Source organism: Protopterus annectens, chromosome 5.part0, assembly GCF_019279795.1.
Source record: "Protopterus annectens isolate FY-2018-M chromosome 5.part0, PAN1.0, whole genome shotgun sequence".
NCBI lineage: Eukaryota > Metazoa > Chordata > Ceratodontiformes > Protopteridae > Protopterus > Protopterus annectens.
The window spans coordinates 1046874482-1046897926 of NC_056735.1; the positions used below are offsets into that span (position 1 = coordinate 1046874482).

A 23445-nucleotide genomic window follows, 5' to 3' on the forward strand; every position below is an offset into this window, starting at 1 on the left:
TATTGTGTCCGTTGTCCTTGCTTGTCTGGCGTGAGATAAGCCATCTGGGCTGTTGTGTTCAAGCTGGCACCCAAGAATATTATCTCTTGTGAGGGCACTAGTTTTGATTTCTTTTCGTTTACTGTGTACCCCAAGCAACTTAACTTTTTTACGAATGCCAGATGCTTTAGAAGAATGTCCTTGCTCTCTGCTTGAATCAGGCAGTCGTCCAGGTACGGATAAATTTGAATTCCTTTCTGTCTACAAAATGCAATTACTGGTACCAGGCACTTTGTGAAGACCCTGGGCGCAGTAGATAAGCCAAAGGGCAGTGCAGAGAATTGATAGTGCATTGAACCAGCTATGAATCTGAGGTATCTTCTGCAATTTTGTCCGATAGGGACATGCAGGTGAGCCAAGCTTTCTTGCCCAGCATGGGAAGAAGCTGCTGTAGTGTCAACATTTTGAATTTCGGAACATCCAGGTAAATGTTTAGAGAAGAAAGATCCAGAATGGGCCTCCAGGCTTTGTCCTTTCTGGGAACCAGAAAAAGTCCTGAGTAAAATCCTTGTCCTTGCTCCTGTGGTGATGTTCCCTTTGAATAGCTCTCATGTCCATGAGTGCTGTAATTTGTTTTTGAGCCTCTGCCCAATGATTTGGTGGCAGATTTGGCATTCCTTTTAACCTTGGCAGAGTGTGAAAGTGGAACCTGTAACCCTTGAGATACAATGTTGAGAACCCATTTGTCTTTGCTGATCCAATGCCAATTGTGATAGAAAAATGCCAGTTTTCCCCCTAATGGGGCTGCCAAGAGAGTTGTTTGGCAACTGTAGTGGGAAGTCATTGAGGCTGCTTATTATATGGTTGGGGCCAGTCTTCCCTTTCCTTCTGGCCTGGTGCACCCCATTGTTGAGGCCTGTAAGGACCTTGTGGTTGACCTCTACCTCTTGGACGTCTGTATCTGCCCCTTTGAGGTCTGTCTGTAACTGGAAAGGACCAAATCTTTGCTGGCCAATTTCTGCTAAACCAAGGAGGCTGAACCTGTAAGAAATCCTTCACCGTTTGCATAGATTTTGCCTTATCCTCCATCTTCTTTAATATATCTTCTGCTTTAACTCCAAATAACACATCCCGCTGCAAAGGTGCATCCAATAATTTTGCTTTAACATGATCTGGTAACGTATGTTCTTTTAACCAAGCATGCCTTCTAATGACAGAGCCTGTAACTGCTGCTCTACAGGAGGCCTCTAAAGAATCAAAACCACATTGCAAAGTATGGCTGCATGCAATAAATCCTGCATTTCTTTAAAATTAGGAGGATCTGAATCTGGAAGCATTTTTTGTTTCAACGGAGACATCAAAACCTGCTGATATTTTAGCATGTGAAACTGGCAATTTAAGGCTCTCATTGCTAAAGTTGCAGACTTATATACTTTCTTTCCCCATCTGTCTAATGCTCTGGAATCTGTCAGAGGGAACTGGGATTTTTGCTGATGAGGCCTTAATCCCTTTGGGTCCCTGAGAAATAGTTTCAGGGTCAGCAACAGGGCTTTTATACAGAAATTTGAGAGAGTCAGGGCCTCTGCAATATCTGTCAGGTTTAACTGGGGCTGGAGGCAAGGAGTCAGGATTTAAGCTGGATTCAGTATACACATCATCCACAATATTTAACACTGGCGGAATGGCAAGGGGTCTGTGTTGAGGTTATAAAAGGAAGTCTCTGAGCCTTTTCTTGGATTCTGAGTAATCCTGGCCTTCCCAATGGAAATGCTCCCTCATGGTATGCAAGGTTTCCCCCAAAGGAGTAGTTCTCAGGCGGAGAGGCTGATGGAATTGATTCCTCAGCATCAGAATCCTCATAAGGGGGTAAAGAATATCCTAGGTCTGAGGATGAATCTGATGACGTGGACACCTGGTCAGAGGAGTCATAGTCTGCATCCTGTCTGGGCCTTTTATCAGGAGGGGGATGGGAACCCTGATCAGGGTGATTAAGTCTTTTTGGGCATTTGTTTCGTAGGCATGGAGGCCTGTCCTGGAGAATGCTGTATTTGTTTCTTTGTTTTTAAGGGAAGCTTAGACTTAGCAAAAGGTTTAATGCTTAACTGAGTAGGTCTGAAAAAGTACAGTTTTGTACCTACCATAAATGTAGATGTCCGATAGACATGCAACTGCAGTCATAACATGTGGGTTGTCCTGCCTCAGGCAGCCCTCGGTCAGCCGGATTCCAAAGTCTGGGTCCAACGTCGGCTGATGTCGCATTTCTCTCCGACGTCAGAGTGGCTGGAGTATATAAGCATCAGCCGACGCCATTTTCTTCAGTGTTTCTTGCCCCAGATGCCAGGTGCCCTCCAAGGAAGGCTGTAATTAAATTGGAAGACAAAAACAGGATTCCAAACAAATACATGAGCAATAAAACAAATACACCGTAACAGATATCCCCAGCTAAGAGTAAGGGGGATAGGAGTGGACCCAAGGCATAGAGGGGTATGGAGGGAGGGAAAACCCGACTGCAGTTGCATGTCTATCGGACATCTACATTTATGGTAGGTACAAAACTGTACTATGTCCTTCAAGAATGCAACTGCAGTCATAACATGTGGGTAGAATACCATAGCTTAGCTGGGGGAGGAGGTATGCTCTAGGAAAGAGATGGTGTGGCAATAAAACCCTGCAGGACTGCCGAAGCAAAGCCTGCTCTGGATCTGGAATATAGAGGGAGATTGTAGTGTTTGGAGAATGTATGCACGGAGCTCCATGTAGCAGCTTCTAGAATGTCCTTTGTAGGCACCCTCTTAAAAATGCTGTAGAGGTGGCTGTAGCTCTGGTGGGATGTGGTCTGACATAGGCTGGAACAGTATTCCCATGAAAGGAATAACAGAATCTGATGCAATGTCCAATCCATTTAGAAATAGTCTGTTTTGAAATTGCTTTTCCTTGGACTGCAGGGCGTAAGCTACAAAAGCTGTTCAGACTTCCTACTGGCCTTGGTTCTGTCCAGGTAGTATCAAAGTTGTCTATGAATGTCCAAGGTATGCAAAAGTCTTTCCCCCTTATTCTCAGGATTGGGGAAGAAAGCAGGCAGATGAATGGCTTGATTTAGAGAAACCCTAGATACCACCTTAGGCATAAAAGTAGGGTTGGTCCTTAATGAAACCCTGTCTCTGTGGAAAATAATAAAGGGTGGTATTGCCATTAGGGCCTGTAGCTCCGAAACCCTTCTTGCTGAGGTAATTGCCAACAGGAAAGCTGTTTTCCATGAGAGAAATTGCAAGTCAACTGAAGCTGCTGGCTCAAAAGGAGGTAGAGTCAGTTTTTATAAGACAAAATTGAGGTCCCAGGCTGGCACTGGGGCCTTTCTTGGTGGCTTAATGTTCTTGATTCCCCTGAGGAATTGTCTTAGTAAGGGATGAGAGAAAACAGGAGGATCAGTGTTGTATCTAGCTGAAATAGCAGATGCATGTATCTTTATTGAAGAATATGAGAGGCCGCTCTGTAACATATCTGCCAAATATTACAAGATGAGTGGGATGTTCAGTAATGATGCATCATGTCCCTTGCTGGTATTCCAATTGCTGAATCTTTTCCACTTTGCTAAGTAAACCTTTCTGGTGGATGGTCTTCGAACCTCTGTTAGTATCCGCTGAACTTCCTTGGAGAGAGATAAGCTGAAGTTATTTATGGGATCTCCCAGGCTGTTAGCTGCAGTGTCTGAAGGTTTGGATGCAGTGTTTCGAAATTGTGTTGAGTCAAAAGTAGAGGCCACTGAGGGAGGGCCCACCTCCTGGTGTGACATATGCTCCGTAGTAGTGGGTACCAGTGTTGTCTTGGCCAATCCGAGCTATTATGATTCCCTTGGGCTTCTCTGCTTTGATCTTTAGTAATACTGAGGTCATCAGTGGCAGAGGTGGGAATGCATAGATTGCTAGGGAGTTCCAGTTGAATGAAAGGGCATCTATTTTCCAAGCCTTTGGATGGTATGTCCTTGTGCAAAATTTTGGTAGAAGATGATTGAGGTGAGGCAAATAGGTCCACTTCTGGCTTGCCCCATGTCGAAGTGAGTTGTCTGAAAGCCGGATGTAACCTCCACTCGTGTGGATCTGTGAAATTCCTGCTTAGGCTGTCCGCCAACACATTGTCTTTTCCTGGAACAAACTGGGATTGTAACTGGATGTTTAGACTCCGTGATTTCTCCCAAAGCTGCATTGTCAGTCTGCAAAGGGGTGGGTGCCCCCCTGCTTGTTTATGTACCACATCACAGTGGTGTTGACTGTCCATATCATTAAATGGCCTTGCTGGAGTTGGTGTTGAAAAGCCTCGATAGCATGCATTACTGCCAGTATTTCCTTTTGGTTTATATGCAGATGTGTTTCCTTTGGAGACCATTGTCCTTGTATACACCTGCCTTCCATGTATCCAAGGTCTGGCGTCTGTAGTCATGGTCTGTGTTATCTGTGGTTTTGAATGACATACCTGTGTTTTCCTGGCTCACCGAGGCCCACCATAGGAATTCCTTTTGTAGGCATGGAATGAGTGGTATGATAGTCTCCCAAGTTGTTGCTGTTGAGACCAAATGCTTTTTAGGTACCATTGAAGCTTTCTCATGTGTAGTTTTGCTAATGGAACCAGTAGAATGCAGGATGCCATGTAACCCAGGGCCTGTAGGAATCTCCTTGCAGTCATCTGGGTGAGTTTTGCTAAACCTTTGAAGTATTGAGTTAACTTCTCTTGCTTGTCTTCTGTCAGGTAAGCCATCTGAGAGGCTGTGTCTAGTTTGGCTCCTAAGAAGATTATTTGCTGGGATGGCTGCAGTCTTGACTTTTGGAGGTTGACTGTGTATCCCAGAGCTTGAAGTAATCGTATGACATAATCCAGGTTTTTTGTCAACATCAATTTGTCGTCCGCTTGTATGAGGCAGTCGTCCAGGTATGGGTAAATTTGTATACCCTGGAGCCTGCAATGAGCAATTACTGAAGCCAGGCATTTTGTAAATACTCTGGGCGCAGTAGATAAGCCAAATGGCAATGCTGAGAATTGATATTGCTCTGGCCCTACAAGAAATCTGAGGTATCTTCTGCAGCTGTGTCCGATAGGGACATGCAGGTATGCCTCCTTGAGGTCCAGAGTAATCAGCCACGACTCCTTGACCAGCATGGGAAGGAGTTGCTGTAGAGTCAGCATTTTGAACTTTGGTACTATGAGAAAGGTGTTTATTGCGGACAAGTCCAGTATTGGTCTCCATTGAGATTCTTTTCTTGGAACAAGGAACAGTCTTGAGTAAAACCCCTGTTCTTGTTCTTATTGTGGAACTCTTTCTATTGCTTTCATTCGAGTCAGCAGAGTGATTTGCTTGATAGCCTCTGCCCTTTGATGTTGTGGTAGATTTGGCATGCCTTGATTTCTTGGTAAGGTATGAAAATGAAACCTGTACCCTCGGTCTATAATGTCCAAAATCCATTTGTCCTTTGTCAGTCTGTGCCAGTTTTCTGCAAACAGAGATAATTTCCCCAAGGGAGCTTCTAGTTGTTCCCTGGTAGGCGGTAGTAGAGGAAAGTCATTGAGTTTGTGGTTGTTGGGCAGGTGAAACCCCAAGGCCACTTCTTTGGTTTCCTGGCTGCCATTGTCGCCCCTGTAAGGGCCTCTGTATTGGCCTCTTCCTCGGCCACGCCTGTTCTTACCCCTTTGAAACTTTTCTGGATTAGGAAAGGACCAGTTTTTGAAGGCCAATTCCTACTGAATCTGGGGGTTGAACCTGGAGGAAATCTTTCACAGTCTGAACTGATTTTGCTTTTTCTTCGATGGTCTTTAACACATCCTTAGCATTTGCACCAAAAAGCATGTTCTTTTCCAAAGGTGCATCCAGAAGTTTTGCTTTTACATGATCTGGTAGAGGTTGATCTTTTAACCAAGCATGTCTACGCATCACTGCCCCTGTCATAGCTGCCCTACATGAAGCTTCCAGTGCATCATATCCACACTGCAGGAAGTGATTGCTTACTTGCTGAGTGTTATGTACAGCTTCCTGCAAAGTCTTCCTGTCGGAGAAGCTAATGTTTTTTGTAAATCTTCTAAGAGATAATCCTGATATTGGAACATATGAAAAAGGCAATTTAAAGCTCTCATAGATAAGGTAGTGGATCTGTAAACCTTTTTACCCCATCTCTCTAATGACCTTGCTTCCCTGTTGGAGGGCAAAGGATTTTTTGAGGTGGAGGCTGAAACTCCTTTAGGCCCCTGTGAAATAGTTTCCAAATCAGCAGTATGGGCCCTGAATAAATGGGAATGAGTTTCTGGGACCCTGTAATACCTGTCTGGCTTGGCTGGAGCAGGAGGAAGAGAATCAGGGGTAGCACTAGAATCAGAATACAAATCATCCAGAATGTCAAGTACAGGAGGAATAGCCAAGGGCCTCTGTGCTGAGGCTTCTTAAGGAAAGTCCTAAGGAGTTTCCTAGAATCAGAATATTCCTGACCCTGCCACTTGAAATGTTCCCTCATGGTGTGCAGAACTTCCCCAAAAGAAATATCCTCAGGAGGGGAGGCCAAAGGTATGGAATCTTCTGCATCCGAGTCCTCATAGGTCTGGAAGAGCTCTTCCTGGCTATCAGAGTGGACAGAGCCCTCAGAGTCTTCATCTGAAGGAGAAGGGTCAGAGGGTTCAACCCGGGGCCTTTTATCAGGAGGAGGCTGGGATGCTCTCTCAGGATGGGCCTGTGAACCTCTGATCATGGAAATTAAATCAGCAGCCATGGACATAATTTGTGTCTCCGGAGTCGGCTGAGGTAAGGATTTGGAAGCAATATGCTTTGTTTTGCTGGCTGCCTTAGCCCTAGTGTAGGCCTTAATAGACATGGCCATAGGAGGCCTGGCAGCTCCACGTGCAGGAGTGACCTTGTCTACGGCAAAGGTCTCGGGCATTTCCTCGGTTTCAGTATCCGGAGGAAAGTCTATAACTGGCGTAGGAGGAATATCTGGAATCGGAGTCGTCGGTAATGCGGTGTCTTCGGTTCGGAGCGGTGGAGAGACCGTCTCAGAGGGAACCGGAGCACTCGCACTAGGTTTTGGCGTGGAGTCGGTGGTATACGCGGGCCGAGGATGTCGGTCCCGGTCTTTTCACTTTTTGGGAGTTTGCGATGTCGGAAGATCCGACGGCATGGTGTAAGCAAATTTATCGCCGAAAAAATCTTCAGCGAACTCCGCCCGGCGCCTGAGTGCGCTTGTTGAAGCGAGCACAGGCTACACAGGCCGAGACGTCGTGGTCTGGGCCCAGGCAAGGGAGGCAGTAAGAGTGGAAATCCTTATGAGGTATTTGTTTACCACAAAAAAGACAACTGTTAACTTTTTCAGTAATTTCTGACATCGGCTGAGGCAAGAAAAGTCCCCAACGTGGTACTTAGCTTTTTTGATGACTTCGGTATCGTAGAATACAGGAGCTGACAGACCGGCACTTGCGAACTGCTTCTGCTTCGGGCACCGCGCGGCAAGAAAGACTGAAGAAAATGGCGTCGGCTGATGCTTATATACTCCAGCCGCTCTGACGGAGAGAAATGCGACATCAGCCGATGTCGGACCCAGACTTTGGAATCCGGCCGACTGAGGGCTGCCTGAGGCAGGACAACCCACGTTATGACTGCAGTTGCATTCTTGAAGGACATCACCCTCTGAAGCTGTGGATTGGTCAGCTACTTCAGTTCCCTCTGAAGGGTTAGTTTTGGTAGGCTGAAAAACATGTGCGTCCGAAGGCCCAGTCAGCTCCACGTGGGAGTCGGAGGCGGCCTGTGGTTCTGCAGAAGCGGTAGTCAGAAAACCGGAGAACCGGCGACCGGCCTAGAAGACGCCTCGTAGTCAGTTTTGGGCCTCTGATGTCTGTCCTTGTCTTTGCGCTTTTCATGTATTCCGGGTCGTCGGAAGTTCCGACGGCATGGTGTAATTGAATTTTCTGCCAAAATAATGTCGGGCAAAATCAAACCGACATTTAATTGTGCGCTTGTTAAACCTAACACAAAACCGACAACCAGTGAATTTGTGGTCTGGGCCTAGGCAAAGGATACAATAGGAATGGAAATCCTTATGAGGTATTTGCTTCCCACAAGAAATACACAGTTATTAACTTTTACAGACATCGGTCTGAGGCAAGAAAAAAAAGTTTCCCCAACGGGGTACTTAGCTTTGTAGAAGACTTCGGTTCTGGATTCGGAATGAAAATCTCAGGAGTCGGCCGACCGGCACTTGCCAACTGCTTTTGCTTCAGGTACCGCGCGGCAAGAAAGACTGAAGAAAATGGCGTTGGCTGCATCTTATATACCCCTGTCGCACTGACGTCAGGGAGGAGGCGACAGCAACCGACGCCGGACCAAAACTTTGGAACTCAGGCCGACTGGAGAACCACCTGACGGCAGGATAATCCTAGTGTAATGACTGCAGCAGTGTAACACAATGAACATCTGCGGCTGACACCAAAAACCACCACAAAGCCTTCTATAGCTATATCTAAAACCTCCAAGGGAATACCCAGATTTGCTCTGAGTTACTGCACAATGGCACCCCCTATACTGAGCCAACAGATATAGCCAAAATACTGGCCGATATTCAGTGCCAACTTTACCCACCCCCCAAGGGCCCTATCACAATACCAGAAGAAAGCCTGGTACCCACCACTTCTGTGGCACAGGCAAAAGCTGCACTGTCCAAAGCCAAGAATACAGTGTCCATGGGACCTGATAATATCTATGGCTGTGTCCTACATGAGCTACAAAACGAACTGCCACCACATCTGTGTGCTCTGTTCAATCACAGCCTTACCTCAGGCTATGTCAATAATGAAAGGCGCACTGCTACAGTCATCCAGCTGCAAAAAGGGGGAGCAACTACAGACCCTGGGAACTATCGCCCCATTAGCCTAAGTTTGGAATGCAAAGCTATGCAGCGCATCATGGAGCTGCTTAGATATAGGCAATCTACAAACTCTTGACCCCACACAGTTTGGCTTTTATCAAGGGGAAATCCTGCCTGCTGAACCTGGTTGACTTCTTCGAGGCAGTCACCAAGGTTGTGGATGAGGGTAACGCAATGCATACAGCTTACCTCGACCTAGCCAAGGCCTTTGATACCATTCCCCACTCGGGTAACATTGATAAACTCAGCAAACTAGGCATCAATCCTTACATCAGTAAGTGGGTTGCAAACTGGCTCACAGACAGGACCCACAGAGTGAAAGTTGCAGATTTCAAGTCAGACTGTCGACCAGTCATGAGTGGAGTCCCACAAGGCTCGGTCCTGGGCCCTCCCCTGTTTGGCATCTACTTCTAATCCAGGCCAACACAGAAGGACTTTGGCTGACAAAGTTCACTGATGACTGCAAGCTAGGAGTCATTATCAACTCCCCAAGTGATTCAGACATCCTACAAAAGGGCCTCTCTGAGATCAATGACTGGTGTCAGAACCATGGCCTGAAGCTTAATGCCAAAAAATGCGTGATCATCGCCTTTGGAAAGAACTCAGTTCCCATGAATTACCACGTTTATGGGAGCCAACTGAAGGGGCCATAAGAGATCTGAGCACCCAGGTAGACAGCCACGTCACCTTCAACCACCACATTGCCACTGTGGTCAGAAAGTCCTTCTATGTAACACATCTTATAACCAAAGGTTTCGCATCCAGGAAGAAAGAGGTAATCATCCCTCTCTACTCATCCCTCAGACCAATCATCGAATATAACGCCCTGTTTGGCATGTACCTGCCGAGACACCTACAACAGCTGGAGAGGCCACAAAAGTACCTCACAAAAAGGATCCTAGGCCTTAAACACATGTCCTACAGGGATAGACTCAAGAAACTTCAGCTGTTCTCAGTCTCTTATAGTCTACTTAAAGGTGATCTCTGCTTGACTTACAAAGCCATGACTGACCCAGCGCTATCTGAAATGCTACACCTAAACAAATCCCAAACCCCCCACCCCACACGCTCCAGAGATCACAACCTCACTACCACAATTAACAGAAATTGCTGAAGGGACAGGTTCATCTCCCAAAGACTGCCCATACTCTGGAATAAGCTTCCCATTCATGTCAAGCAGAGCACTTCACTAGCCCTCTTCAAGAGAAATCTTGATGAGTGGATGGGTAACAAAATTCACTCCAGGGATCATTCCAGTTGCCCTATTGGATAGGGGCACTGTGAACTAACATCAGGTGGCACGGTGCCTAGGCAATTTTTTTGGGCTAGGCTTGTAAAGTCTCCAGGATCATTAGCTTAGTACACACCTATGAACCTATGAGTCAGCAAATGGTCATTTGGTTTACACCAGTATATAAAGTAAATCAACCTGCCAACCACTGTCCATTGGCCAACAAAGTTAGTTTATAGTATTATTATAGGTTATTATAGGTTCATATGTTCACTTATCCAGAGGAGGCAAGGTGCCAACAGCCACAACACAGCACTCATTTCTGGAGGAGAAAGGACACAAGGTATCAGACTTAAGGTGGTGGTGCAGTGGTTAGCATGGTTGCCTCACAGCAAAATGCTCTCTGGTTCGATTTTCAGCTGGGGTGCCTTTCTGTGCAGAGTCTGCATGTCCTCCCTGTGGTCACGTGGGTTTCCTTTGGGTGCTCTGGTTTCCTCCCACATTCCTACAACATGCAATAGGTAGACTGGACACACTACTGGCCATAGGTGCGAGTGAGTGGTACAGATGAACTACTGTGGCAGGGCTTGCCACCTGGCGGTGTAAACCATGGCTTGAGAGGATTGCCACTGTTGCCACCGACACTCCAAACCCCATGTAAAAAAATGGGGAAAAAAGGGGTTGGGGATGACTGAATGGACGAACTTAATCACTGCAAATGGTACTTCAGTTATTGCTCATCTTCTAACCATACAACACCAAAGGAATAAACTGATGACCTCTGTACACTTCAAAAATGCACCCCTACCTGGTCCTCCAACCACTCACTTGACTGGAGCACAGAACAAGCACAAGTCTCAAAGTACCAGCATATAACCGCACCAGTGTACTGTAGTAACAAATAACCATGAGCAGCCCTGTATCCTGTCCCATCCATCAATGAATGGAGAAAGCAAAGGAGGCCAATAGCTAGTATCTCATGCATATTATCCTACATCTGAGATTGGGGGGGTTATGCCTCTACCATCATCTGCAACAGCTGTCCAAAATCGGGTTCCACTGGAAGAGTTGACAAAACATTTCCCATCCAGATGCCAAAGCAACAATGGCAGAACAGCAAAAAAAAAAAAAAAAACCTCCAGCAGAGGATTTTTCAGGGAATCCTCCAGCTTGGAAGTTAAAAGAAAAGGTGTGAAAGTGTGGTCTTGCTAACACCATGCAACTCCTCTTGGGGTTCTTGGAAGATCCAGGTACAAATCTACTGCTTGACTACATGAAGACAAGCAGGCTGGAGCATTTGGCCTGCAAGTTGCATAGGCAGTGTCCAAACACAGGATTCCACACCCCCCACACAGACAAAGTACTCATATTGCAGTCACTCGAGTACAGCTAAGGATTCAACAAGAGTTAAGCTCAGGAGTCCATTCTACACATTCACGGCAGATGAACACCTTTGACAATTGATATGAAATTTATGGTTACTTACCATTAACACAAGATGTGGGTTCATACCCCTCAACTGCTCAGAGTTCTGCAGAATGTTCAGATTTCTGTCTCATATTTGATCTTTTCAACAAAAAATGCGTGTCTTTCTAGACTACTGAAGACATAAGTCAGTAAATAATGAGCAGCATTGAGTTTCACACGTCATACAATTCGGTATATACACTCTTCAATGCAAAACCTATTATTCTACTAAGCAAGTTAAAAACTAAAGTAAAACTGTCCCTATTTTTGGGCCTTTGTCCAGACATTATTTTTGGCTTTGTCCACAATTCTTGCACCAAAAGGTTGAGAGGTATATCTGGGGAAGAGATCCTTCTATGTGAACAAACATTACCCCCTTCCCAACCCCCTCCCCCAGTGCCTTATAGACTTCCTATCTGGAAGGCTTTTACTTGATAAAGTGAATCTGAGCAGAAGAAAATCACTGCATGGTGGGATTGGAGGGGGGAGCTGACAACTTGGGAAATCTTTGCAAATCATTCCCCTCAGTACCACCACACATCCTCTTCTCACAGATCTGAAATCATGGTAAACACCTGTTTTTTTTTTTTTTTTTTTTTTTTACTACACACTTCTTCCAAATCTTCCAACAGAGCTACTCTGCTGCTTTGCTGTCATTTTTTTAAATGATAATGCAAATGCCAAGCCATTAAGTTTTGCACATTTACTAGCAAGAGCAATTTGAGTGCATGAGTCTGAACACAAAAAAACATGCAAAGCTTTGACCCTGTGCTAGAATTACAGATAAAAAGGGCAAAAGATAAAAATACTGTATTTATGCATTTGGTTTATGTAAATGGATACATCTACACTGTAGAAATGCTCCAGTAAACAGTCATTAAAGCCTTGATGCTGTAGCATGCTACAACTGAAGGGAAACACCATTCACTTGTTAAATATTACATATTCAGTATTTTTATTCATACCAAGTAATACAACTTGCTTCAGTGCTGCCCACGCTTCTTTTAAGCAATTTTTAGACAAATCAACCATTTCCTGCAGGTATATTAAAAGCTATGCAAAGATCATTTGGAAAAGGGGGGGGGGGGGCACTTCAAAAGAAAATATCTGTCCAACTGAAGCTGACTGACAATGATGTAGTCTGTATGCTGTCACACATGCAGGCATTTCAGATCCCCTGGGCTCCCTCAATGTAGGTCAGCAAAAAAAAAAAAAAATTCTTCCAACTCCCCTGGTCCCCCCTCCTAATACATCAGTATCCCAAAACAAGCTCAGCAGTTTATTTTCAGCTGTGAAAAGCCAACACTGTCTTGCATGCAATGAAACAATTTATTAAACAACATTACAGAAAGGCTGTGCCAATTTAATAATTCATACTAACTTACTGACCTTTATCTCAGAACACAGCAGCACTCCAAAATTGACATAGTACCAAGGAGTACCAAGGAAGAAATGCTTTGCACGTATCAGAATTGCTAATGTAGCAGATTTGTTCTTGCAAGCATTTTGGTTTTAATGTCTGATGCGGTTTACCCAAATCAGCCTTAAAGCAGTAAGAGGTATAAACAGCAACAATACAAATGACAAAGAACAGCAGCTATTAGAGTAATGTTCTACATAAAAGGATCACAAGATTAAAAGTGTCGCCCAATACTTACAGAATACACAAGTTTTATAGTCACTAAAACAGAACATAATGAATTTGAAAGAAAGCAAAAGGAAAATTCAACTTACAAAAGTCACCTGAATATGTCCCAGAGCCTACTAAAGCACTTCTGGGTCAGGGGAGGAAAATGTTTTTCTTCTCAACGGTTTAAAGGTCTTCATGAATAGGTAACTGAAGATGACATCTTGACATTTGGGTTTATCCACCACCAGTTTTCCAACTTCCCAGCTGCCTTATCTGCCTATAAAAGAGCCAATGAAGATCATAAAAATAAGAGAAGCAATCTGCATCATCTTCAAATCTTGCACAATACTGTGTGGTACACAAGTGGTACAAAACCAAATGCAGTGTCAACATAAAAAATGAAGACTTCAAGGTAAAAAGGGTATAAATTCTTCATATTGGTGTCACAAGGGAGGTAGGTTTTACTATTAGAATGATCGCCTGCAGCACAACTGCATATTCTTCAGAGAGTCACTATAAAAAGAAAACATTTACAGAGCATTCCAAGCAGTTACCCTAAGAAATGGGGGACTCAAAATTCCCTGCAGCACAGCTGTTCCAATGTTTTTTTTTTTTTTATGTGGGCTACACTCCTTATGGTAGTTTCTAAAGCATTCTCAACATTTCTAAAACTAAGCTGCCAGTGTTCTTGCCCAAATGGAATATGCACTAGAAGTGTCCTGCAAAGGTTTACCTTAATTATCCAAGTATAAAAGCAATTCTGGATGATCACCGATACAGCTAGAGTTACTCTCCTTTTTAAGGGATAACAATTTATTCCCCCAAAAACTGGACATAGATGGGTGTGCATGTGACTGTGTGGTGTAGAACCACCAAGACTGAAGGGCCAAGCTCCTGGCGGTGTAAACCTTGGATCTAGATGGCTGGCCCCATGTGCAAAAATGGGGAAAAAGGGGGTGTGGATGGATTTCCCCTGAAGATGCAAGTTTTCATGGTAAAGCCTAACATCTGTGAACACGTTACACATACAGCAGATGCCTTCCTTTAGTTTGGTTGCTTGGACAGAAAACTGGTAAGTGAATGTCATAGGTATTAATGCCTTAGGCATGAGAAAAAAAAAAAAAAAAAACAACAAAGATATGTACTCACCATAACGTTCCATCTGTGTTGTCAATCTTCATTTATCACTGACATGTGGGTTCAGTTCCGAAATCTGAACAGACTGCCATACTACAGCCCACGAGAGCCCACGAGGACCAAATACTCTTCAGCTTTATCCCTTCCCAGAATGCTTCTCTCCATTTTACCTCTGAGTTTGCTGATTGACAGAAAAACATATGCAGTGATTACTTTTTGTGGAGACCATACCTGGTATTAGGATTGTTAGAAAGCGGCTGGAAGAGATTGCCCTTTGCCAGACTGAGCACTTCTCGATAAAAGGGGGTAAGACTTGGCTCCTCCTTGTTTGTTGATGTACCAAACCACTCACGCGGTCTGGATCACAATTGTCCCCTGGAGAGAAAACAGCTGGAAAGGCCTGCAACACTAACAGCACTGCTCTCATCTCTAGAACATGGATATGCAAAATGGCCTCTGAGTGACCAAGTGCCTTGAACTGTCTTGTCCAGATAATGACCCCCCAACTCTGTCCAGGAGGTGTCTGTGGTCACCAGGGCCTGGGGCTCTGAGATGGGATGAAAAGTCATCCCGCAAGAATCTCTTCGGAATCGATCCATCTAAGATGATCCTTTTTGCAATGGTTGGTTACCAAAATATGATGCAACATTGGTAGACAAAGAATAGACCATTGGGATGCCAGAAGCCATCACAGAATCCTCATGTCAAATCTTGCTAGAGGAACTAAAGTAATGGTCACTGCCACAGAACCAAAGTCCTGCAGGACCAGGTGTGCAGCTGCTGTCTTGTTGATTTTCCTGACTGGAAGTCTGATCTTTTCTAGATGGGGGAAGGGAAGAGAAGTTATGCAAGTATTTATACTTAAATTCAAAGTTTGGCGTCAGGATCAGTTGAGACTTCTCGTGGTTTATTGTGATCCCAAGGTAAGCACAAGCCTGAAGGACAGTCTCTTGATTTTTCTGAGAGATGCTTGGTGGGAGCAGTGATGAACCAGTTGTCCAAATAAGGAAACACTTGAGTCCCTGTAGTCAACTGACTTCCACTGCCATGCATTTGCTGAACACCCTGAGGGCTGTGGTGAGGTCAAAGGGCAGGGCTCTGAATTGATGGTGTCCTTCTTCCAGACGAAGTGGAGGAATCTCCTGGAGCGCTTGTGCATCTTGATGTGGTAATGTGTCCTGGAGATCGACTGAGCACATCCAATCGCTTTTCCCTAAAAAAGGCAGGAATGGACTGAATCATTACCATCCGAAATTTTGTCAAATGGATTTCTTCAAAACACAGAGATCCAAAATTGGTCTCCAGTCCCCGGTCTTCTTTGATACTAAAAAATCTTGAGTAAATTCCAGGTTCTTTCTGGTCTAGGGGAACCTGTCCGATGAGGCTCTCTTAGCAGTTTTTATTTTTCGAACTGCTGGTTCCCCCTGACTAGGTGGAATATCGGAGATTCTTTTTGAATTTCTTGGGAAGGGAGTGAAAGGGGAGGATGTATCCTCTGGTGATAATAACTTGCACCCAAACATCTGTAGTTATCTGTAGCCAGGCATGTTGGTGCAAGCATAAATCATCCCCAGACTGCTTCCAGAGGAAAGCAATTGGGCCTCCTTTCAGGAGCGCTGGTAGGGTCTGGCAGAAAAAAATCTCTGGAGCCCTGATTTAGCAGGCCACCTCAGCCGCGTGGATGGCAACTTCTATTAAAAACTCCCCCCTCTGCCCCTAGGGGAGGTGCTACCACGTGTCCTGGTAAGGCCCTTAGGAGTTTCAGAACCACATTTTTCCACTCCTATGGTTCCTAGGGAAAGACCACTGGGGAGTAGAGAAACATATGCCCACTGCAGAAAGGGTCTTACCATCTTTCTCACATCTGGACAAAAGTCTCGAACTTTTGGGCCAAAAGGGGACAGTGTCAAAAGGTGCATTGACAAATGAAGACTTTTACATCTCCGCAAATTCGCATAAGCACATTCAGGCTTGTCTCCTTATGGCTATGCCTGAACCTGCTGCTCTGGTTGCCCCCTTGGCTGCATGCACTATGAGCCTCATGGAGTAGTTGGATATGGACTCTAGGGTGGTCAGCTGAGAAGCAACCTTATCTTGGACTCCTTCAGATATGGCTCTTGCAAGGGTATCCGATAATTCCTCAAGTCAGATCCCTTCAGAGTCCTGTGAAGTGTGCCATAAAAATTCAAAGACCTTAAGGCAAAGGTCGATAAATCGTATACCCACTTCCTAAACCTATCCATCGCCAGAGACTAAATTGGGGGGATGGATAGCTGAACTCTCTTCAGAGAGTTCTACTGCTAACCCTTTAGACCAAAACTGAAAATATTCAGAAGCTTACAGAATTTTATCTGGCCTCTTGGGGATCAGCTCTGTGGAATCCACGCCAGCTGCGTGATCAACTTGATAAGTTGATCAGTGGGCAGAGCTACCTAAGAAGTAGATGGGCAAGAGCCAAAAGCTTGCAGGTATACAGAGTCCTCCAGGGAAGGATGCTGGGACTTCCAGCCACCCCCTGTTTAATGATTTCAAAAAGGTTTAATGATTTCAAAAAGGTCTCCACAGGAGACATCTTCTGGGGGGGGGGGTGACCTAGGGAAACCTTCCTCTTCATCATAGTCAGTATCCTCAGTGGCAGATTCTTCTGGGGAATCCAAGTGCTTCTTCTTGCACTTTCTCTTCTGAAAAACTTCTTCAGTGGGAAATCTGAGGAAGTATCAGAAAAGAATAGAACCTGAACAGGTGTGCCCTGCAATTTCGACACTCACTGTTCTGATGCGGAGGATGGTTGAGAGTCAAAGTGACAGGAATGGTCAAGGATCAACTCTGATCGGGGAACAGATGACTGGGTGCCTACTGTGGGCAAAGCCCTCTCCATTGCCTGGTAGGCAGGTCACTCCGAACAGGGAAGAGAGTCCGAACAGAGAATGACTGCCTCAGAACCATGGTCACTCCCTGCTCCAAGGAGACTGCCCCCAACACCAAAGCCAGAGTGGAGCTCATGCATGCTGAGGCCAGGAGGTGCAGGGATGGCTCCGAAAAAACTGGGGTCAAAACCTGCCCCTTGGAGTCAACCCAGGAGTTCTCTGGTTTTGAGAGGACCAAAGAAATCAGGGTAGTAGTCGGCACTGGAGAATAATACCTAGCCACAGCTGAACAGTCTGTGCCATAGGGATCAGAGCCAGAATCTCTACAGCCACAGATGGGATCAGAGAAGGAAGATCCGGTGCAGTCGTGGAGAAGTGAATTCCAGAACTGGAAGTAGTCAGAACACAAGCCAATTCTATCGCCACAAGAAGCTGACCCACTAGCCTCAGCACGTCCAATTCCAAGAGGCTCTTGGTGGAGCAAATTGTCTGGGTGGACAAAGATTTAGGTCTCTCCAGAAAAGGGCTGGAGTTATGTGCCACAAAGGGATCTATAGATGGAGAGTAGACAGTTCTAGGAAGCGCCAATTCTGGCTCTTCAAAAAAATTATTGTTGGAATAGTAGGTGTTGGTGTCCCGAAGTCTTGCCCATTTTTTGTAGCATCTGCTCTGATACTGATGATGCAGGTGGTCTCGGAGCCGAAGCTTTCAGTTCCATATAGCCTTTTCTGGAACCGACATTTTAGGTTTCTTAGTCACCGGTGTCAAAGGGAAAGTCTGTGCAGAGTGCCTTCTCATTTTATGTTTAATCGGTTCTGGAGGAGGAGGAAGGATCAGTCTTACATTTGGAACCAGACAAGGGCTCCTCAAAAGATGACTTAAGCATGCCTTTCAGAAGCAATTTGTTTTTTTCTTTCTACTAAGGCTCGATGACTGTTCAACCTGTCATAGGACATTACTAGGCTATTGGCCCAGTGGCATTTACAAGCACAGCTAAGAAGTTAGCCAATGTAACAAGTTAGTACCCTATGCCACTGTCCAGCAGGGGCATAGGTGGAATCCCAGGGTTGTATTTTCTGTTCCCCAACCAGTTATCCCAGCTGTGACTAAAAAGGGTTAAGGGAGGTTACTCTGCTTTACGTGGAGAGGGAGGTTACTCTGCTTTACGTGGAGTCGTCGTCTAGTCCACAAAAGGGGGAGTCTCTGGGACACATCTGTCTCACCAAAAAGTCCTATTGATGTCACAGGCGAGGTTGCCCATGTGGGTTACTACAGCTTAACTTGCGGGGTTACTAGAGTGTAGCTCGACTTGCGGATATGCAGCAGTCCCATCAGAGCGGGATCAGAGACGGCTTTGTATGTCAAACAGAGGTCACCTCTGAGGATTCTGTAGGAAACTGAGTAGAGGGACAGGGCTTTTAGCCCATTATGTAGGGTAGAAGTTTGAGGCCCTGGATTCTTCGGGTGAGGAATGTCTGTGGTGTCTCCACCTGCTGCATGCGCTTTGTGAGGTACCTGCCAAAAGGAGCATCATATTCAATAATCGGTCTTATAGGTTCATAGGTTCATACTAGGCTATCTGCCCGAGGGCATTTACAAGCCTAGCCCATAGTTCGCCACCCCTTTAGTATGGGGAACTATACCCATTATTTTGCTGTGCCTCTGTTGAGCAGTGACACTGAGGTAATCCCTGGGGTATATCTGCGATCTCCCATCCATTGATCAAGATTTCTCTTGAACAAGGCCAGCGAGGTGCTCTGCCTCACATATACCGGGATTTTATTCCACAGCATAGGGAGTCTTTGGGTGATGAATCTATCCCTCCAGCACGTCCTATTAATAGCCGTGTCGAGGTTTAAGTCTCCGCCCTTGTGGCTCTGACGGATCTAGATTTTTGAGGTGAAGCATATTCATCAAATCTGGGTTTGACATGGCCTTGTATGTTAGGCAAAGGTCACCTCTGAGCAAGCACTGAATAGAGCTGGAGTTCTTTCAGTCGGGCAGCATAGGACAGATGTTTGAGACCCTTTATCCTTTTGGTGAGGAACTTTGTGGCCTCTCCAGCTGCTGCAAGTGTCGGGTCAGATACATTCGAATGGGGCATTGTACTCAATGATTGGTCTGATGAGTGATGAGTATAGGGAGACTATGACCTCCCTTGATCTAGATGAGAATCCCTTCATGATAAGGTGGGCAATGTAGAAGGTCTTCCTAACTACTTTAGCTACATGGGTGTCGAATGACAGACTACTATCAACCTGGGTCCCCAGGTCCCTGATAACTTCTTCTGTGCTCAGTGGATTGCCACCTATTTGGTAGCTAGGGGTAACCTTGTTTTTATGACTATGCATTTTTGGCATTTAACTTTAGGCCATGGCTCTGGCACCAGTTATCCGCTTCTGTGAGGCCCTTCTGAAGGATATCTGTGTCAGATGTGTTTTCTACTATCAGTTTGCAGTCATCTGCAAACTTTGTCAGCCATAACCCCTGTGTTTGCTTGTACTTTGGAAAAGTAGATGCCAAACAAGAGTGGGCCCAGGACTGAGCCCTGTGGTACACCACTTGTGACAGGCTTTGAGTCTGACATGGCGCCAGCAACTCTGACCCTGTGGGTTCTGTCACTCAGCCAGTTTGCAACCCATCTTGTGATGTATGGGTTAACATTTAAGCTGATGAGTTTTTCAATGATACCCGAGTGGGGTATTGTATCGAAGGCCTTCGCCAGATCGAGGTAGGCTGTATGGACTGCCTTTCCCTCATCAATGGCTTTGGTGACTGTTTGAAAAAGTCAACCAAGTTTAGAAGGCATGATCTGCCCTTTGACAAAGCCAAACTGGGATGGATCCAAAGTCTGCAAATTCCCTATGTCTTTATTTATGAGGTCCATTATGATCCTCTCCATGGCTTTGCAGATAAGGCTTGTCAAGCTAATGGGCGGTAATTTCCAGGGTCAGTGGAGGCACCGCCTTTGTGAAGTGGGACCACAGTTGCAGTGCGCCACTCCTGGGTGCGTATCCAGAGGTAAGACTATGATTAAACAGCTGTCCTAGCTGTGGGTTTAATTCCTCGTTGAGTTCGTGGAGCACACAGCCGGGGACACCATCAGGTCCCATGGATGCTGTGTTTTTTGCTTTGGAGACACCAGTTCTCACTTGGGCGTTGGAGATGTTTGGGGGCTGCAATCGCTTGGTATAGATATCTCTCCTGTTGGGGAGGGGAGAAGTTTGCACTGAACCTGTCAGCCAGTATGTTGGCAATGTCTGTAGGATCAGTAATCTTCACATCATTTTGAACTAGTTCTGAGCATATCTGGGAGTTTCCTCCCAGGTTTCTAACATAGCTAAAGAAGGCCTTATGATTGTCTTTTGAGTCTTTAGCTATTTTTCTCTCAAAATTTGCTTTGGATGATTTTATGAGAGCTCTTAGTTTTTACTTATAGTGATCAAGGGTGTCTTACCTTTTAAGGATTTTGCTCTATCTTGTAGTAGCTTCCTCCTTTTGTTGTAGAGTTTGTTTATGGCTGGGGTCCACCAGACTGGACGCTTGCCTTTGGTACAAAGAGTCTTTGTTTTGCTTGGGATTGCCTTATCCATGCAGTCCTGCAGGTGCTGGTAGAAGGCATTTGTAAGTGATTCAGCGGCTTGAGTACTTTTTCACTTCCCTCTCGGGGCCTTAAAGGAGACCACACTAGTCTTTAGAAGTGTGAAGTCGGCTTTGAGAAGTTCTTTACTGTGGTCTTTTTATTTCAGGTGGGGTGGGATGAGGACCTCCAGCGAGATTAGTTTGTGATCTGATCTCACCAGTGAGGGGTATACTTCGGTGTTGAACATTGTGCTCCCATGTTCGTGATGATGAGATCAAGTATGTTTTCTCCTCTTGTGGGGATGGTGACTAGTTGTTCCATGGCATTTGAGTTTATGAATTCCAGGAACTTTTGGGCTAGGGTGTTTGGGCTTGAGTAGTGTTCCCAGTCTATATTAGGGTAATTGAAGTCACCTAGTATGATGGTGTTTGGTGATACATTTATCCCCTCTAGTGTTTTCAGGAAGGCCATGTGAGGTTCCTGAGTTTGTGAGGGTGGCCTGTAACATGCTACAATATGCAGAGCAGTCTTGCCTATGGTTAATTGCACCTGGATGGTCTCCGATGCATCGTGCATTGCCACCAGTCTTGAGGTGTGGGTGTCTTTGATGAATATGGATACCCCCTCCTTTCTTGGTATTGTCCGGATTTTGGGGCGACGCATGATAAGAGGTAAACCCTGATAGTGCTGGGGTGCTCTCAGGAGCCTTGAACCAGGTTTCTGTCACTGCACAGACATCGATGTTCTCCATACTGAGAAGGGCCTGTGCATTTTGAGATTTAGACTTCTGGCATTGAGCAGCATTACCCTTAGTTTTTTCCTTTTTGTGTTCTAGGGTGGTAGGTTTAGAATTTGAGCCTTGCCTAAAAAGGCACTATGGGGTGGCAAGAGCCTTTGCCAATATCCGAATCCCAGGGTGACAGGTGCAAGCCGCCGAAGTGGCGTGGCTTGTCCAGCATGTCATCCCAGGCAGACAGACATTGGATCCCCTTTGAATGACACCAGAGTTTAAGCCAATTGTTAAAGCTGATCATCTTATCTCTGTATTGTGGCATCATTCTTGGTGAAGGTAGGATACTGCTCAAGGTCAGGGTCATACCTGCCTGGGCTACATAATCAGAGAGCTCCTCAATGTCTCTTTTCATGTAGTCCAAGGAACTCAGGTCGTTTACACCAGCGTGGACAATGACTGAGTCGTATTTGTACCTGCTGTTGAGAGACCTGAGTGCTTTATGTGGCGGATTCTAGTGCCCGACAGGCAGCTTACTGTGACCTTCTCCTTACTCAGTCTGGTGAGCGGGACGTCAGTGTGTCTGACTATGGAGTCACCAATGACTAGTGTGTCTGGCATTGTGTTTGGCCTTAAGGGCTGTGACTGTTTGACACTCTGACTGTGAGGTCTATGTGTTGCAGGTGTTGTGTTCTGAGGTGGTGGTTGTTTGTGTGTCTGCTTTGGTGGCCTCTGCTGTTTTGGTAGATTTTTGATCAGAGCCGCCGAGTATGTCTTTGTGTGTTTATGTGTATGATTTGAGGTTGTGATGGTACTATGTGAGACTGGGTCTATAGTGTGTGTGGTAACCTTCTCCTCCTGACTGGTCTTGCCAGTCCTATGTTGAAAGAGCTCAGCCTCCAGTTTGGCCGTATAGTTGCATCTCTCACAAGTATTTGTGTTATAAGGGAGGAATACAGGGATATGATGACTACCTTGTCCCTGGATGAGATACCCTTACTAATGAGGTGGGCCATGTAGAAAGCTTTCACTACAACAGAGGCAATATGGTGGTCAAAAGTCAGTCTGCTACCAACCGGAGTTTCCAAGTCCCTCACAACTGATTGATAAGGCATTAAGCACGCAATGTGATCATTTGTGGGGACGTCATTCTCCCCAAAAGGGATTATGCATTTTTTTGGCATTCAGTTTAAGGCCATGTTTCTGGCACCAGTCTTTTGTTTAGGTGAGACCCTCTTGGAGGATGTCCACATCACTAGGGGAATTTATGAAAAGCACCCAGCTTGCAATCATCTGCAAACTTGGTCAGCCACAGCCCACTAGACTTGGCTTGCACCTCTGAGAAGTATATCATGGATTTAGTCTGCTTGTAAATGTAAAGAGCATAAGCAACATACACGTAATGAATGACCAGAGTTGGACATTTTCCTATTGCACTGCTTGAAGCCAGAGGTGCCTGTTCCTTTATCAGCCATACCTATTAGAGAGAAAAACACACGGGGTATAAAAAAAAAAAAAAAAAAAAAAGAAAAATTCCAGTAAAGTGCTACCAGCAATGGTAGGCCCAGAATACCCAAATGTACAAAACAAAACGCACAGTAATGGCAACGAGAACTGGGTTAAGAAGTAAGTTTTGCAGAAGTGCTTCCAGCAATGGCAGAAAAATACAAACTTTTTTTTTAAACATATAAACTGGAAAGGAGAAAATTCAAAGAAAGTTTACCAACTACGGTAGGAAAGATTACACCAAAGAGTAAGAGCGGGAAAAGACAGGAGCAAAAAAGGAAACTCTAATAGTATGAACTTGCTGAGGTAATGTACAACATTAAAAAAACTAAGAAAAAGGATACTATAATCACTAAATAAGGACAGAAAAATTTTAAAGTATACATGTACTTAGCTCGAGAGTACTTACATCAAGATCTGGGGT

At 45.3% G+C, this 23445-nt stretch overlaps 1 long non-coding RNA gene across 1 annotated transcript in view; it reads right to left on the reverse strand.

Annotated features, from left to right (window-relative positions):
• The window catches only part of LOC122802930, a 244649-nt gene that overhangs the window by 36270 nt on the left and 184934 nt on the right, over positions 1-23445 (reverse strand). The window contains exon 2 of the long non-coding RNA XR_006365011.1: positions 13303-13475. This is a non-coding gene — a long non-coding RNA (uncharacterized LOC122802930). The remainder of the gene's footprint in view (positions 1-13302; positions 13476-23445) is intronic.